This window comes from Pseudophryne corroboree, chromosome 1, assembly GCF_028390025.1.
Source record: "Pseudophryne corroboree isolate aPseCor3 chromosome 1, aPseCor3.hap2, whole genome shotgun sequence".
Classification (NCBI taxonomy): Eukaryota; Metazoa; Chordata; class Amphibia; order Anura; family Myobatrachidae; genus Pseudophryne; species Pseudophryne corroboree.
This window is the reverse complement of record NC_086444.1, coordinates 885,808,917-885,826,345: the sequence shown is the minus strand read 5'-3', so window position 1 is coordinate 885,826,345 and position 17,429 is coordinate 885,808,917. Positions and strand designations below refer to the sequence as shown.

Below are 17,429 nucleotides of genomic sequence, written 5' to 3'. Positions count from 1 at the left end.
TGTTACTGCAATCATGAACTGAAAGACTTGGCTTGTAGGGTCTCTTGATGAAATATATTTTAGTTTCCTCTGTGTTTAAGATGTAAATCCTTAGATTCGTTAAGTATCACCTTACTTCAATAATCACATTCAATTATTTTTGTCAAAGAGGTTTGATTTATTACTTGTCTAATTTAATCACTGTGTGCCTATCAAAGAAGGATGGATTTGAGTTCCTGATGAAATAAAGTCTTTAGAACTGACATGTAGCGATACTACTTTGTGATGATTATATTACTAGATGCCAATAATGTGTGCCTATTGAAGAGTGATAAAGTCCATTCTTAATATTCTACAGAATCTTTCCAATCTATACACCTTCCCATTGAATAATGAACATAATCAGCATCAACAATTAAAAGATGGCTGCCTGCAGGAATGGATGATTTTAAACTCTGCAAAATTGTCCATTTCACAAACAAAAACACCATTGTTTAAAAGACACTCGCCTGAACAGGGACTTGAACCCCGGACCCTCAGATTAAAAGTCTGATGCTCTACCGACTGAGCTATCCAGGCTCTGAGTGCTGAAGTTGCCATATTGGAAACTGCTCGAAATATATAAAACATGACAATTTGCTGTGCAATTACAAAAAATGTGGAAAAATATATGTGTTACTGCAATCATGAACTGAAAGACTTGGCTTGTAGGGTCTCTTGATGAAATATAATTTAGTTTCCTCTGTGTTTAAGTTGTAAATCCTTAGATGCTTTAAGTTTCAACTCACTTCAATAATCACATTCAATTATTTTTGTCAAAGAGGTTTGATTTATTACTTGTCTAATTTAATCACTGTGTGCCTATCAAAGAAGGATGGATTTGAGTACCTGATGAAACAAAGTCTTTAGAACTGACATGTAGTGATACTACTTTGTGATGACTATATTACTAGATGCCAATAATGTATGCCTATTGAAGAGTGATAAAGTCCATTCTTAATATTCTAAAGAATCTTTCCAATCTATACACCTTCCCATTGAATAATGAACATAATCAGCATCAACAATTAAAAGATGGCTGCCTGCAGGAATGGATGATTTTAAACTCTGCAAAATTGTACATTTCACAAACAAAAACACCATTGTTTAAAAGACACTCGCCTGAACAGGGACTTGAACCCTGGACCCTCAGATTAAAAGTCTGATGCACTACCGATTGAGCTATCCAGGATCTGAGCACTGAAGTTGCCATATTGGAAACTGCTCGAAATATATAAAACATGACAATTTGCTGTGCAATTACAAAAAATGTGAAAAAATATATGTGTTACTGCAATCATGAACTGAAAGACTTGGCTTGTAGGGTCTCTTGATGAAATATATTTTAGTTTCCTCTGTGTTTAAGTTGTAAATCCTTAGATGCTTTAAGTATCACTTCACTTCAATAATCACATTCAATTATTTTCGTCAAAGAGGTTGGATTTATTACTTGTCTAATTTAATCACTGTGTGCCTATCAAAGAAGGATGGATTTGATTTCCTGATGAAACAAAGTCTTTAGAACTGACATGTAGTGATACTACTTTGTGATGACTATATTACTAGATGCCAATAATGTGTGCCTATTGAAGAGTGATAAAGTCCATTCTTAATATTCTAAAGAATCTTTCCAATCTATACACCTTCCCATTGAATAATGAACATAATCAGCATCAACAATTAAAAGATGGCTGCCTGCAGGAATGGATGATTTTAAACTCTGCAAAATTGTCCATTTCACAAACAAAAACACCATTGTTTAAAAGACACTCGCCTGAACAGGGACTTGAACCCTGGACCCTCAGATTAAAAGTCTGATGCTCTTCCGACTGAGCTATCCAGACTCTGAGTGCTAAAGTTGCCATATTGGAAACTGCTCGAAATATATAAAACATGACAATTTGCTGTGCAATTACAAAAAATGTGGTAAAATATATGTGTTACTGCAATCATGAACTGAAAGACTTGGCTTGTAGGGTCTCTTGATGAAATATATTTTAGTTTCCTCTGAGTTTAAGATGTAAATCCTTAGATTCGTTAAGTATCACCTTACTTCAATAATCACATTCAATTATTTTTGTCAAAGAGGTTTGATTTATTACTTGTCTAATTTAATCACTGTGTGCCTATCAAAGAAGGATGGATTTGAGTTCCTGATGAAATAAAGTCTTTAGAACTGACATGTAGCGATACTACTTTGTGATGATTATATTACTAGATGCCAATAATGTGTGCCTATTGAAGAGTGATAAAGTCCATTCTTAATATTCTAAAGAATCTTTCCAATCTATACCCCTTCCCATTGAATAATGAACATAATCAGCATCAACAATTAAAAGATGGCTGCCTGCAGGAATGGATGATTTTAAACTCTGTAAAATTGTCCATTTCACAAACAAAACACCATTGTTTAAAAGACACTCACCTGAACAGGGACTTGAACCCTGGACCCTCAGATTAAAAGTCTGATACTCTACCGAATGAACTACCCAGGCTCTGAGTGCTGAAGTTGCCATATTGGAAACTGCTCGAAATATATAAAACATGACAATTTGCTGTGCAATTACAAAAAATGTGGAAAAATATATGTGTTACTGCAATCATGAACTGAAAGACTTGGCTTGTAGGGTCTCTTGATGAAATATATTTTAGTTTCCATGGGTATGTTGTTTAGTGGTGTACTGCAGGGGCGTCACTGCCCCTGGTGACACCCGGTGTGGGAGGTCGCGAAATGGGAGTGTGGCCTACCATAAGGGGGCGTGACCTCACGGGGGACTCCCATTTTCGGCACTCCAGGGGGTTAAGAAGATGTTAGCTGCCCCTCCAGGAAGTGCCTCTATCCCTCATACATGCCCACTCTGTCCCTTCCTTCCCCCATCCGACCCCTTCCCCCCTCCTAAGCCTGCAGCCTGAGGCTCCTGAGTCTCTCACCTGTGTCCGGTCTGCATGTGAGTGTGCGGCACTGCCGGCGGGTGAAGCTGCGGCAAGTCTCTCGCGCACAGGCTGAATGCAGAATGCAGTACCAGATCCTACACAGGGACAGGAGCCAGGTTCTGCATGTATTGTTACAGTGCAGCACCCGGTTCCTGTCACTGAGCAGGAGCCGGCATTTTGGTGCCACCCCTCAGCGGGTGACACCTGGGTGCGGGCCGCACACCCGCACCCACGTTGTGACGCCACTGGTGTAGTGCAGCATAAAAGGGCACTTAGTATAGTGATGTAGTACTGTATGTTGTGCAGTGATGTGGTGCAATGTGTGGGGACACACATGGGGCATGTGGAGAATACGCTGTTGGGGGGCCATGTGACAGATGCTTTGCAGCACATGGCGCGCAATATTGTCCAATGATATCCACTTTTTTTCTAAATATTTGGTAATATGATACTTTTTGGTGTAAGAAGGGGGGGGTGGCGCAAAATTGCTTCCTTGCCCCAGGTGATGAAAAATGTAGTTTCGGCCCTGCCATCCGGTGCAGAATATAGAAGAAAGAGGGCAGAGAAGGAAGCTGAATTTCAGGAAAGTAGAAATAAATGTATGAACTTGCAAGACTATTTTACATCGTCTAATGCTATAGCTGTGAATGAAAAGTAGAGATGTGCACCGGAAATTTTTCGGGTTTTGTGTTTTGGTTTTGGATTCGGTTCCGCAGCCGTGTTTTGGATTCGGATGCGTTTTGGCAAAACCTCCATGAAAATTTTTTGTCGGATTCGGGTGTGTTTTGGATACGGGTGTTTTTTTTTCAAAAACCCCTCAAAAACAGCTTAAATCATAGAATTTGGGGGTAATTTTGATCCCATAGTATTATTAACCTCAATAACCATGATTTAAACTCATTTCAAGTCTATTCTGAACACCTCACAATATTATTTTTAGTCCTAAAATTTGCACAGAGGTCGCTGGATGACTAAGCTAAGCGACCCAAGTGGCCGGCACAAACACCTGGCCCATCGAGGAGTGGCACTGCAGTGTCAGACAGGATGGCACTTAAAAAATTAGCCCCAAACATCACATGATGCAAAGATAAACTAAAAAAAAAAGAGGTGCAAGATGGAATTGTCCTTGGGCCCTCCCACCCACCCTTATGTTGTATAAACAGGACATGCACACGTTAACAAACCCATCATTTCAGCCACAGGGTCTGCCACACAACTGTGGCTGAAATGACTGGTTGGTTTGGGCCCCCACCAAAAAAAAAGCAATCAATCTCTCCTTGCACAAACTGGCTCTACAGAGGCAAGATGTCCACCTCCTCCTCATCGTCCGATTCCTCACCCTCACTGTGTACATCCTCCTCACAGAGTATTAATTCGTCCCCAATGGAATCCACCATCTCAGGTCCCTGTGTACTTTCTGGAGGCAATTGCTGGTGAATGTCTCCACTGAGGAATTGATTATAATTCATTTTGATGAACATCATTTTCTCTACATTTTCTGGAAGAAATCTCGTACGCCGATTGCAGACACTTTCGGAGTACACACTGGAGGGGGGGCAACTTAGGTAAAATAAAGCCAGTTTGTGCAAGGGCCTCCAAATTGCCTCTTTTTCCTGCCAGTATACGTACGAACTGTCTGACATGCCTACTTGGATTCGGTCACTCATATAATCCTCCACCATTCTTTCAATGTTGACAGAATCATATGCAGTGACAGTAGACGACATGTCAGTAATCGTTGTCAGGTCCTTCAGTCCGGACCAGATGTCAGCACTCGCTCCAGACTGCCCTGCATCACCACCAGCAGGTGGGCTCAGAATTCTTAGCCTTTTCCTTGCAGCCCCAGTTGCGGGAGAATGTGAAGGAGGAGCTGTTGACGGGTCACATTCCGCTTGACTTGACGAGTGTCTCACCAGCAGGTCTTTGAACATGTGCAGACTTGTGTCTGCCGGAAAGAGAGATACAACGTATGCTTTAAACCTAGGATCGAGCATGGTGGCCAAAATGTAGTGCTCTGATTTCAACAGATTGACCACCCGTGAATCCTGGTTAGGCAAATTAAGGGCTCCATTCACAAGTCCCACATGCCTAGCGTAATCGCTCCATTTTAGCTCCTCCTTCAATCTCTCCAGCTGCTTCTGCAAAAGCCTGATGAGGGGAATGACCTGACTCAGGCTGGCAGTGTCTGAACTGACTTCATGTGTGGCAAGTTCAAAGGGTTTCAGAACCTTGCACAACGTTGAAATCATTCTCCACTGTGCTTGAGTCAGGTGCATTCCCCCTCCTTTGCCTATATCATAGGCAGATGTATAGGCTTGAATGGCCTTTTGCTGCTCCTCCATCCTCTGAAGCATATAGAGGGTTGAATTCCCCCTCGTTATCACCTCTTGCTTCAGATGATGGCGGGGCAGGTTCAGGAGTGTTTGCTGGTGCTCCAGTCTTCGGCATGCGGTGGCTGAATGCCAAAAGTTACCCGCAATTCTTCGGGCCACCGACAGCATCTCTTGCACGCCCCTGTCGTTTTTTTAAAAATTCTGCACCACCAAATTCAATGTATGTGCAAAACATGGGACGTGCTGGAATTTGCTTAGATGTAATGCACGCACAATATTAGTGGCGTTGTCTGATGTCACAAATCCACAGGAGAGTCCAATTGGGGTAAGCCATTCTGCGATGATGTTCCTCAGTTTCTGTAAGAGGTTGTCAGCTGTGTGCCTCTTATGGAAAGCGGTGATACAAAGCGTAGCCTGCCTAGGAACGAGTTGGCATTTGCGAGATGCTGCTACTGGTGCCGCCGCTGCTGTTCTTGCTGCGGGAGGCAATACATCTACCCAGTGGGCTGTCACAGTCATATAGTCCTGAGTCTGCCCTGCTTCACTTGTCCACATGTCCGTAGTTAAGTGGACATTGGGTACAACTGCATTTTTTAGGACACTGGTGACTCTTTTTCTGACATCTGTGTACATTCTCGGTATTGCCTGCCTAGAGAAGTGGAACCTAGATGGTATTTGGTACCGGGGACACACTAACTCAATATACTGTCTAATTCCCTGTGAATTAACGGTGGATACCGGACACACGTTTAACACCAACACAGCTGCCAAGGCCTGAGTTATCCGCTTTGCAGCAGGATGACTGCTGTGATACTTCATCTTCCTCGCAAAGGACTGTTGGACAGTCAATTGCTTACTGGAAGTAGTACAAGTGGTCTTCCGACTTCCCCTCTGGGATGACAATCGACTCCCAGCAGCAACAACAGCAGCGCCAGCAGCAGTAGGCGTTCCACTCAAGGATCCATCGGAGGAATCCCATTTAGGAGAGGACTCATCAGACTTGCCAGTGACATGGCCTGCAAGACCTGTCTAAGGAGGAAATTGACACCTAGGGAGTTGGTGGGGTGGTTTGCTGGAGCTTGGGTACAAGAGGAAGGGATTTAGTTGTCAGTGGACTGCTTCCGCTGCTACCCAAAGTTTTTGAACTTGTCAATGACTTCTGATGAATGCGCTACAGGTGACGTATAAGGGAGGATGTTCCTAGGTGGTTAACGTCCTTACCCCTACTTATTACAGCTTGACAAAGGCAACACATGGCTTGACACCTGTTGTCCGCATTTCTGTTAAATTAATTCCACACCGAAAAGGTGATTTTTTTTTGTAATTTGACCAGGCATATCAATGGCCATATTCATCCCACGGACAACAGGTGTCTCCCTGGGTGCCTGACTTAAACAAACCACCTCACCATCAGAATCCTCCTTGTCAATTTCCTCCTCAGTGCCAGCAACACCCATATCCTCATCCTGGTGTACTTCAACAGTGACATCTTCAATTTGACTATCAGGAACTGGACTGTGGGTGCTCCTTCCAGCACTTGCAGGGGGCGTGCAAATGGTGGAAGGCGCCACCTCTTCCCATCCAGTGTTGGGAAGGTCAGGCATCGCAACCGACACAATTGGACTTTCCTTGGGGATTTGTGATTTAGAAGAACGCACAGTTCATTGCTGTGCTTTTGCCAGCTTAACTCTTTTCAGTTTTCTAGCGGGAGGATGAGTGCTTCCATCCTCATGTGAAGCTATACCACTAGCCATGAACATAGGCCAGGGCCTCAGCCGTTCCTTGCCACTCCGTGTCGTAAATGGCATATTGGCAAGTTTACGTTTCTCCTCAGACACTTTTAATTTAGATTTTTGGGTCATTTTACTGAACTTAAGTTTTTTGGATTTTACATGCTCTCTACTAAGACATTGGGCATCGGCTTTGGCAGATGACGTTGATGGCATTTCATCATCTCAGCCATGACTAGTGGCAGCAGCTTCAGCACGAGGTGGAAGTGGATCTTGATCTTTCCCTATTTTACCCTCCACATTTTTGTTCTCCATTTTTTAATGTGTGGAATTATATGCCAGTAATATATCAATAGCAATGGCCTACTGTACTGTACAATGTATGTATACTGTTGGTCACCAAAATGCTGCACTGTAATACTATATATACTGCTCACAAAAATGCAGCACAGATATGGAATGGATACTTGAAGTGACACAGAGCTGCAAGATACAGCAATGGCCTACTGTACAACTATATACTGTTGGTCACTAAAATGCTGCACTGTAATACTATATATACTGCTCACAAGAATGCAGCACAGATATGGAATGGATACTTGTAGTGACACAGAGCTGCAAGATACAGCAATGGCATACTATACAACTATATACTGTTGGTCACCAAAATGCTGCACTGTAATACTATATATACTGCTCACAAAAATGCAGCACAGATATGGAATGGATACTTGCAGTGACACAGAGCTGCAAGATACAGCAATGGCCTACTGTACAACTATATATTGTTGGTCACCAAAATGCTGCACTGTAATACTATATATACTGCTCACAATAATGCAGCACAGATATGGAATGGATACTTGCAGTGACACAGAGCTGCAAGATGCAGCAATGGCCTACTGTACAACTACTGTATATACTGTTGGTCACCAAAATGCTGCACTGTAATACTATATATACTGCTCACAAAAATGCAGCACAGATATGGAATGGATACTTGCAGTGACACAGAGCTGCAAGATACAGCAATGGCATACTGTACGACTATATACTGTTGGTCACCAAAATGCTGCACTGTAATACTATATACAGTATACTGCTCACAATAATGCAGTACAGATATGGAATGGATACTTGCAGTGACACAGAGCTGCAAGATACAGCAATGGCCTACTGTACAACTATATACTGTTGGTCACCAAAATGCTGCACTGTAACACTATATATACTGCTCACAAAAATGCAGCACAGATATGGAATAGATACTTGCAGTGACACAGAGCTAATAAAGGGAAGAAAAGTAAAGAAAAAGTGACCTTTGTTGGGAGCACTCACTCTTGGAAACAGTTATGATTTAATTTATGCATAATAATGTGAATATGAGAAAATTAAAACGTAACCTTTAATTATTTTAAAATAAAATAAGAGTACACCAGAATTTTTTACTGTGTTTAAAAATATGGTTAGACAATGTAAACCATCGGTTTGAAACTAAGACTGTGAATATATAGATGAATAAATAAGGCAAAAAATACCAAGCCCTCCAGGCATTGATTTCTAAGGTTAGTGCAATAGCCGATGTATTGCCATCAGAAAAACCTACAACACCTGGTATTCCTTAGTGGTCAACCACCTAAGTACTGACCAGGCCCAACACCGTATTGCTTCCAAGATCAGACGAGATTGGGCATGTGCGGTGTGGTATGGTAGTAGATTTAAGGTTGATAAGGCAAAACCCTGCAGCTGGTATGCAGCTATTAGATACACCATAAGCCTGGTTGTTATGATGGGCAGATGATCTCTTAATAGAGAAACATATGTTTGACCGTCATTGCACCAAATTGTACCCCAAATGTATAGGTATACGGAGGTTTAAATCATATGGTCAATGAGTTTTGCCAACAGGAACCGCCTGTATGTTGCTTTTTGTGCTGTGCAACATCATTCAGAATGGGTTTTTATCGTTTGGTAAGGCAAAAATAAACCCTTGTTACACTGAGGACATGCCAACAAAATTAGTAAACATCCAAGCATAAATATGTTTGAAGTGATATAGTGTCATTAAAGCTGAAACTGAAATGATCTAGAACATTCCACCTTCCTCCCCCTCCACCCTCACAAAAGGTATAGGGTAGGAAATGAAAATGAACCAGAAAACATATTTGTCAGCTGAGAAGACAGATTTGAACAAGTGGATTAGGTAGATAGGAAATATATCTCCAGAGACACAATCTCTATTATCCACAGAGAGGCTAACTAACCCAGTAGAGCCTGAAGTACTGTCTTTGTAACAATATTGTTGAGCTAGTATGCTTTCAATAAAACAATTATGCATGTATCCACAGTGTATCCACAATGTATCAATCAAAATTGTGACATATGTCCATGCCAGGTATCATTTGTGTTGTCATAGCAAGGGTATATACTCTGGTTTTATGCCTGTATTTAGAACCTGTGTAGACAAACCCAGTGCTGATTTCGCAGGAATAAGAGAGTGACAACGCCTGTACAATAATTGCCACAATCCTAAATGGTAGCGGATTATTCCTGATTATAATGTGTCAGCCACATGAGGACACAGAGTTATCAAATTTCACCATATATTTTTATAGCACCTAAAAAGCAAAAGTTTTCATATGTAGTAAGTAATGCCTTTAGTGGATGGCATAGATTTGCCGGTAAAGACCAGTGGACATAGCGTTAAATTACATTAGTGCGTGGCTGGAGAGCGGGAGACCAATGGTGTGCAGGATAAGAAAAAAATATATACTTATGACCAAATGGTGTATGTTTCCTGCTCGCTAAGTGCCGCTGACCGCTCGAGTTCACGAGCTGTATGTCTATGCGGCTCGCCTGGTCTCCTCTCCTGCCGGTCTGCTGGTCACGTGAGCGCGCTCACCGTGACCACGTCCACCTCCCCGACGTACGTTTCACAGTTGCTTGTTCACGGGTAGTGTGAACACACAGTGTCTGGACCGGGCTTAAATCTGCAAGGGTAATCACCAATTGGCTGCACATGTTAGTCATTAACATGATAGGGTCAGACAACGTGTAGTGAGCTGCATGTTAATGCAGAAATAGGTAATTACTGAATAGATGTCCTGCACACAGCTATGGAGGGTATCCTAAAAGGGAAATTAAATGCTATCTTGATTTAGTATGAGTGAAAATGAGGGGTTTTTTTTATAAAAGTTGTATGAATAAAAATTAGTGATAGAATAAAACATTGTTTGTTGTATATATAAAAAATATCATTATATAGACTTATATAAATTGAAAAAGAATTTAATAGGTGTGATTAGTGGTGGGTAAATGGATGAATTGTGTAGTGTAGGAAAAATAGTGAGCCGTGTTAATTAGTGGTGCGTAAAGTTTTTAATTGCAATGAGGGTGTTGTGATGGGAGTGGAGGTGTGTGTGGGGAGAAAGGGAAGAGCAGAGGAAAAATGTGTGTGAAGTGAAAGAGTTATAACCTAAATAGTGGATTACTGTGAAAAATATGTTGTGAAAGTGCTATGAATGATTATGGAAATATATGTAGTACTAATATAGAAAAAAGAGGATGTTTGATGCTGGATGAGAAATTGTGAGAAAATTTGTGTGATGCTTATGTGAATATCTATATTGTGATGATATCCAACTTGTGAGTAGGTGAGATTGCTAAAAAGGGGGGGAGGGAGAGGGGGGGAGTTATTTTTTTTGGGGGGAAAGGGGGGGAAAGAAGGGGGAAAAAGGGGGGGAGAAAGAGGAAGGAAGGAGGGGAGTGAGAAGGGAAGGGGAAGGAGGGGGGGGGGGGGGGTGGGGGGGCGGGGGGAGGGGGGGAATAAAGTTAATCCTATTTGAAGATAATAGTTATTGCTAGCGTGATTCCCTAAAGTACACATGCAAACAGTAATAAATTAATCAGGTTGGAAGGAATGCTCCAAAATTAATGGTTTCATTAAGTCCTTGAGGATGTAGTGAGTCCAGTCTGAAAGTCCACTCACATTCCTTCCGTAAGAGGGTATTGGTCCAGTCTCCTCCTCGTATGCCAAGTTTAACTTGCTCTAGTCCACAGACTCTGAGTTCATCCCACCGACCTGCATGGTTGGAGACGAAGTGTCGTGCTACAGAGGTAATTTGCTTCATTTTTTGTAGATCTTTTGCCGCATTGCGAATGGATCCAACGTGTTCCAGAATTCTTTGCTTGAGGGCTCTGGTCGTCATGCCCACATATCTTTGTCCACACCCGCATACTATACAGTAGATCACTCCTTCCGTTGAACAGTTGATGAAATGTCTGAATTTGATATCTTTTCCATAACGGTCCTGGATATGATCAGTCTTAAGGATGTATTGACATGCTTTACAGTGACCACATGGATGTGTGCCGGTCGTGGGCTGTGATTTTCCTCGAGTTGTTTGGAAATGGCTGGACACCAGTCTATCTTTCAAATTTCTCAATCTCCTCCAACTCATGGATACTTGTGGTCCAAGTTTTTGAGATAGAATGGGATCCAGGTGGAGGATTCCCCAATGTTTTTGGATGGCTTGTTTGACCTGATGCCACTCTTGACAGAAGCCCCCTACAAATCTGATGGTGTTGTCCTCTTGTGTCTTTTGTTTCTTTTCAAAAATTAAATGCTCTCTCTGGATAGTCTGAATGTTTCTGCTAGATTTCTTAATAGAAGTATTGCTGTATCCTCTCTCGCGTAATCTCTTCGAGAGGTCTTTGCTTTGTTCCGCAAAGTCCTGGTCGTTGGAGCAGTTCCTTCTTAAGCGTAGATATTCCCCCTTAGGTATGTTCACAATTGTTGGAGGAAAATGGGAGCTAGTTTGATGTAACAAAGTGTTGGAAGATGTCTCCTTCCTATACAGTTTCGTTGAGAGCATTTCATTTTCATCTTTGTAAGTTAGAACATCCAGAAATGGGAGTTCATCTTGACTGATATGATGGGTAAGTCGAATATTAAGATTGTTGTTATTGAGATGTTCAATAAATAAGAGGAGCATCTGTACATCACCTTCCCATATCATCAAAATGTCATCGATGTACCTCACCCACATGATGATATTGGCTGTAAAGACATCGTTGCTGTCGCTGAACACAAATTCGCGTTCCCACCATCCTAAGAAGATATTAGCATACGTGGGGGCACAAGCTGCCCCCATAGCTGTGCCCCTGGTCTGTAAAAAGAATCTATTATTGAAAGTAAAAAGATTGTGACTGAGTATGAATTGAAGTAAGTCGGCAAGAAACACATGAAATTTCTCCATACCCTCCATATTCATGAAGTAGTTAACAGCTTCAAGTCCTCTATCATGGTCATTTGAAGTATATAGTGCCTCAACGTCCAGAGAGACTAAATATTGATTTGTTTCTAGTTTGACATCATGAATCTTGCGAAGAACGTCTGTGGTGTCCTGGACAAAAGAAGGAAGACCCAAAACGTGGTGTCGCAGATGTAAGTCGACAAAGAAGCTGGCTTTTTCAGTGAGTGATCCTATCCCCGATACAATCGGTCTGCCTGGTGGTTGCCTCATGTTCTTATGTATCTTGGGGAGCATATAGAATGTAGGAATGCTGGGATGTGCTGTCTGAAGATACTGATATTCCGAAGATGTTATAGTCCCTTCCACATGTGCATCGGCCAGGATCTTATTATATAATGTCTTGTAGTTTTCCATGGGGTTCAGTAATACTCTTTGATAGCACGTCTGGTCTTCCAACTATCGGTATGCTTCCTGTATGTATTGTTCTCGGGGCCATATCACCACGTTTCCCCCTTTGTCTGATGGCTTAATGATGACATCCTACCATGATTCGATCTCTCTTAGAGCATTCAGTTCTTTCCTGGATAAATTGGAATTGTACAATCTTCTAGTTTTCCGGAGGTGTATGTGATCGAATTCTTTAGATACTAATTTAGTAAATATCTGTATCTCCGGGCTCGTCTGTTCCGTTGGAAAAAATGAAGATCTTTTCTTGCAAATAAACCTCGTACTGACCTCCCATTGGTGGTCTGTGATTGGTGTTGATTCTAATTCCAATGCTTGTAGGGCCTCCAGAGCCTCCAGTTCTGGTCCTGTCAGATTTAATGTATTCATGTTGTCACTTGTTTCGGTCTGATTGGATTGGGTACAGTCAGTTTTAGAGGTAAATATTTTGTTATGAAACTTCGTGAGGAGTAACTTTCTACTGAATAGTCTTAAGTCTTTTTCCCATTTGAATCTGTTAAATTTTTCAGTTGGAGAATAGGAAAGGCCTTTGCTCAAAACTTGGATTTGATCGGGATCTAAATTGTGTGCTGAAAGATTGATAATTTTGAGTTGTGAAGAGGTGTCAGTTGGGGTTGAAGAGTCCGAAGTTACTTTCTGCGTGTATTCTGTGCTGGTTGTCTCCTTGGTGGTAATTGGTCCCACTGTTGTTGACGACCTCTTCCTCCTCTTGCGCCCCCTCTTTGTCTTTCGTTTGCTGGGTGCCTTGATCCCCTTCCCCTGGGGAGATCCCCTAAAAAATGTTGTTGATGATATTGGGTGGAGCTGTTACCCTCACTTCTGAAATTCGTGGTTAGCGATGCGTTGGGGGTATATTCGGGGATTTCTTCAGCTCCAGATGTATCAGCATCTGATGATGAGTAGTGTTCCGGGTTTCTAGGGGGTCGTTGCTGCCAAGAAGGTTTATTCCATTTGAATATTTTGCCTGATGCAAAGTCCTTTTTGTCTCTGGCAAATTTGTTTCTTTTCCTGTCAATTATAGTTTGTTCATATGTCAAAAGATCTGGTTTATTTTTCTCGAAGCAGCGTTGAAATTGTGTGTCCTTCTCCCAGGGCTCCAATTTCTTACTCAGTTCGTCCAAATCACGTTCGCAGCCTTCAAGTATGAGATGGTTATGTTTAATCAAAATGCCCATGAGTTCCATGGAGCACTTGAGGAGACTGTTGTCCCATTCAGTTTTGAGATTTTCACTGGCTAGATTGAAAGTAGGGAAAACCCTACATCGATGACATTTTGATGATATGGGAAGGTGATGTACAGATGCTCCTCTTATTTATTGAACATCTCAATAACAACAATCTTAATATTCGACTTACCCATCATATCAGTCAAGATGAACTCCCATTTCTGGATGTTCTAATTTACAAAGATGAAAATGAAATGCTCTCAACGAAACTGTATAGGAAGGAGACATCTTCCAACACTTTGTTACATCAAACTAGCTCCCATTTTCCTCCAACAATTGTGAACATACCTAAGGGGGAATATCTACGCTTAAGAAGGAACTGCTCCAACGACCAGGACTTTGCGGAACAAAGCAAAGACCTCTCGAAGAGATTACGCGAGAGAGGATACAGCAATACTTCTATTAAGAAAGCTAGCAGAAACATTCAGACTATCCAGAGAGAGCATTTAATTTTTGAAAAGAAACAAAAGACACAAGAGGACAACACCATCAGATTTGTAGGGGGCTTCTGTCAAGAGTGGCATCAGGTCAAACAAGCCATCCAAAAACATTGGGGAATCCTCCACCTGGATCCCATTCTATCTCAAAAACTTGGACCACAAGTATCCATGAGTTGGAGGAGATTGAGAAATTTGAAAGATAGACTGGTGTCCAGCCATTTCCAAACAACTCGAGGAAAATCACAGCCCATGACCGGCACACATCCATGTGGTCACTGTAAAGCATGTCAATACATCCTTAAGACTGATCATATCCAGGACTGTTATGGAAAAGATATCAAATTCAGACATTTCATCAACTGTTCAACAGAAGGAGTGATCTACTGTATAGTATGCGGGTGTGGACAAAGATATGTGGGCATGACGACCAGAGCCCTCAAGCAAAGAATTCTGGAACACGTTGGATCCATTCGCAATGCGGCAAAAGATCTACAAAAAATGAAGCAAATTACCTCTGTAGCACGACACTTCGTCTCCAACCATGCAGGTCGGTGGGATGAACTCAGAGTCTGTGAACTAGAGCAAGTTAAACTTGGCGTACGAGGAGGAGACTGGACCAATACCCTCTTACGGAAGGAATGTGAGTGGACTTTCAGACTGGACTCACTACATCCTCAAGGACTTAATGAAACCATTAATTTTGGAGCATTCCTTCCAACCTGATTAATTTATTACTGTTTGCATGTGTACTTTAGGGAATCACGCTAGCAATAACTATTATCATCAAATGGGATTAACTTTATTTTTTTTTCCCTCCCCCCCGGGCCCCACCCCTCCTTCCCCTTCCCTTCTCACTCCCCTCCTTCCTTCCTCTTTCTCCCCCCCTTTTTTCCCCTTCTTTTTCCCCCCTCCCCCCCCTTTTTCCCCCCCAAAATAACCCCCCCCCCTCTCCCCCCCCCCTTTTTAGCAATCTCACCTACTCACAAGTTGGATATCATCACAATATAGATATTCACATAAGCATCACACAAATTTTCTCACAGTTTCTCATCCAGCATCAAACATCCCCTTTTTTCTATATTAGTACTACATATATTTCCATAATCATTCATAGCACTTTCACGACATATTTTTCACAGTAATCCACTATTTAGGTTATAACTCTTTCACTTCACACACATTTTTCCTCTGCTCTTCCCTTTCTCCCCACACACACCTCCACTCCCATCACAACACCCTCATTGCAATTAAAAACTTTACGCACCATTAATTAACACGGCTCACTATTTTTCCTACACTACACAATTCATCCATTTACCCACCACTAATCACACCTATTAAATTATTTTTCAATTTATATAAGTCTATATAATTATATTTTTATATATACAACAAACAATGTTTTATTCTATCACTAATTTTTATTCATACAACTTTTATCAAAAAAACCCTCATTTTCACTCATACTAAATCAAGATAGCATTTAATTTCCCTTTTAGGATACCCTCCATAGCTGTGTGCAGGACATCTATTCAGTAATTACCTATTTCTGCATTAACATGCAGCTCACTACACGTTGTCTGACCCTATCATGTTAATGACTAACATGTGCAGCCAATTGGTGATTACCCTTGCAGATTTAAGCCCGGTCCGGACACTGTGTGTTCACACTACCCGTGAACAAGCAACTGTGAAACGTACATCGGGGAGGTGGACGTGGTCACGGTGAGCGCGCTCACGTGACCAGCAGACTGGCAGGAGAGGAGACCAGGCGAGCCGCATAGACATACAGCTCATGAAGTCGAGCGGTCAGCGGCACTTAGCGAGCAGGAAACATACACCATTTGGTCATAAGTATATATTTTTTTCTTATCCTGCACACCATTGGTCTCCCGCTCTCCAGCCACGCACTAATGTAATTTAACGCTATGTGCACTGGTCTTTACCGGCAAATCTATGCCATCCACTAAAGGCATTACTTACTACATATGAAAACTTTTGCTTTTTAGGTGCTATAAAAATATATGGTGAAATTTGATAACTCTGTGTCCTCATGTGGCTGACACATTATAATCAGGAATAATCCGCTACCATTTAGGATTGTGGCAATTATTGTACAGGTGTTGTCACTCTCTTATTCCTGTGAAATCAGCACTGGGTTTGTCTGCACAGGTTCTAAATACAGGCATAAAACCAGAGTATATACCCTTGCTATGACAACACAAATGATACCTGGCATGGACATATGTCACAATTTTGATTGATACATTGTGGATACACTGTGGATACATGCATAATTGTTTTATTGAAAGCATACTAGCTCAACAATATTGTTACAAAGACAGTACTTCAGGCTCTACTGGGTTAGTTAGCCTCTCTGTGGATAATAGAGATTGTGTCTCTGGAGATATATTTCCTATCTACCTAATCCACTTGTTCAAATCTGTCTTCTCAGCTGACAAATATGTTTTCTGGTCCATTTTCATTTCCTGCCCTATACCTTTTGTGAGGGTGGAGGGGGAGGAAGGTGGAATGTTCTAGATCATTTCAGTTTCAGCTTTAATGACACTATATCACTTCAAACATATTTATGCTTGGATGTTTACTAATTTTGTTGGCATGTCCTCAGTGTAACAAGGGTTTATTTTTGCCTTACCAAACGATAAAAACCCATTCTGAATGATGTTGCACAGCACAAAAAGCAACATACAGGCGGTTCCTGTTGGCAAAACTCATTGACCATATGATTTAAACCTCCGTATACCTATACATTTGGGGTACAATTTGGTGCAATGACGGTCAAACATATGTTTCTCTATTAAGAGATCATCTGCCCATCATAACAACCAGGCTTATGGTATATCTAATAGCTGCATACCAGCTGCAGGGTTTTGCCTTATCAACCTTAAATCTACTACCATACCACACCGCACATGCCCAATCTCGTCTGATCTTGGAAGCAATACGGTGTTGGGCCTGGTCTGTACTTAGGTGGTTGACCACTAAGGAATACCAGGTGTTGTAGGTT

General features: G+C 41.7%; 2 non-coding genes and 2 pseudogenes across 2 annotated transcripts; 1 reads left to right on the top strand and 3 right to left on the bottom strand.

Annotated features, from left to right (window-relative positions):
- Positions 1–485: 485 nt before the first annotated feature.
- On the bottom strand, positions 486–558 carry TRNAK-UUU (transfer RNA lysine (anticodon UUU)). The gene has a single exon. It is a non-coding gene; the product is annotated as a tRNA-Lys (tRNA).
- A 1,231-nt stretch (positions 559–1,789) lies between these two features.
- TRNAK-UUU (transfer RNA lysine (anticodon UUU)) lies at positions 1,790–1,862 on the bottom strand. The gene has a single exon. It is a non-coding gene; the product is annotated as a tRNA-Lys (tRNA).
- Positions 1,863–8,614: 6,752 nt separating this feature from the next.
- Positions 8,615–8,733, bottom strand: LOC134937009 (5S ribosomal RNA; annotated as a pseudogene).
- Positions 8,734–17,310: 8,577 nt separating this feature from the next.
- On the top strand, positions 17,311–17,429 carry LOC134941571 (5S ribosomal RNA; annotated as a pseudogene).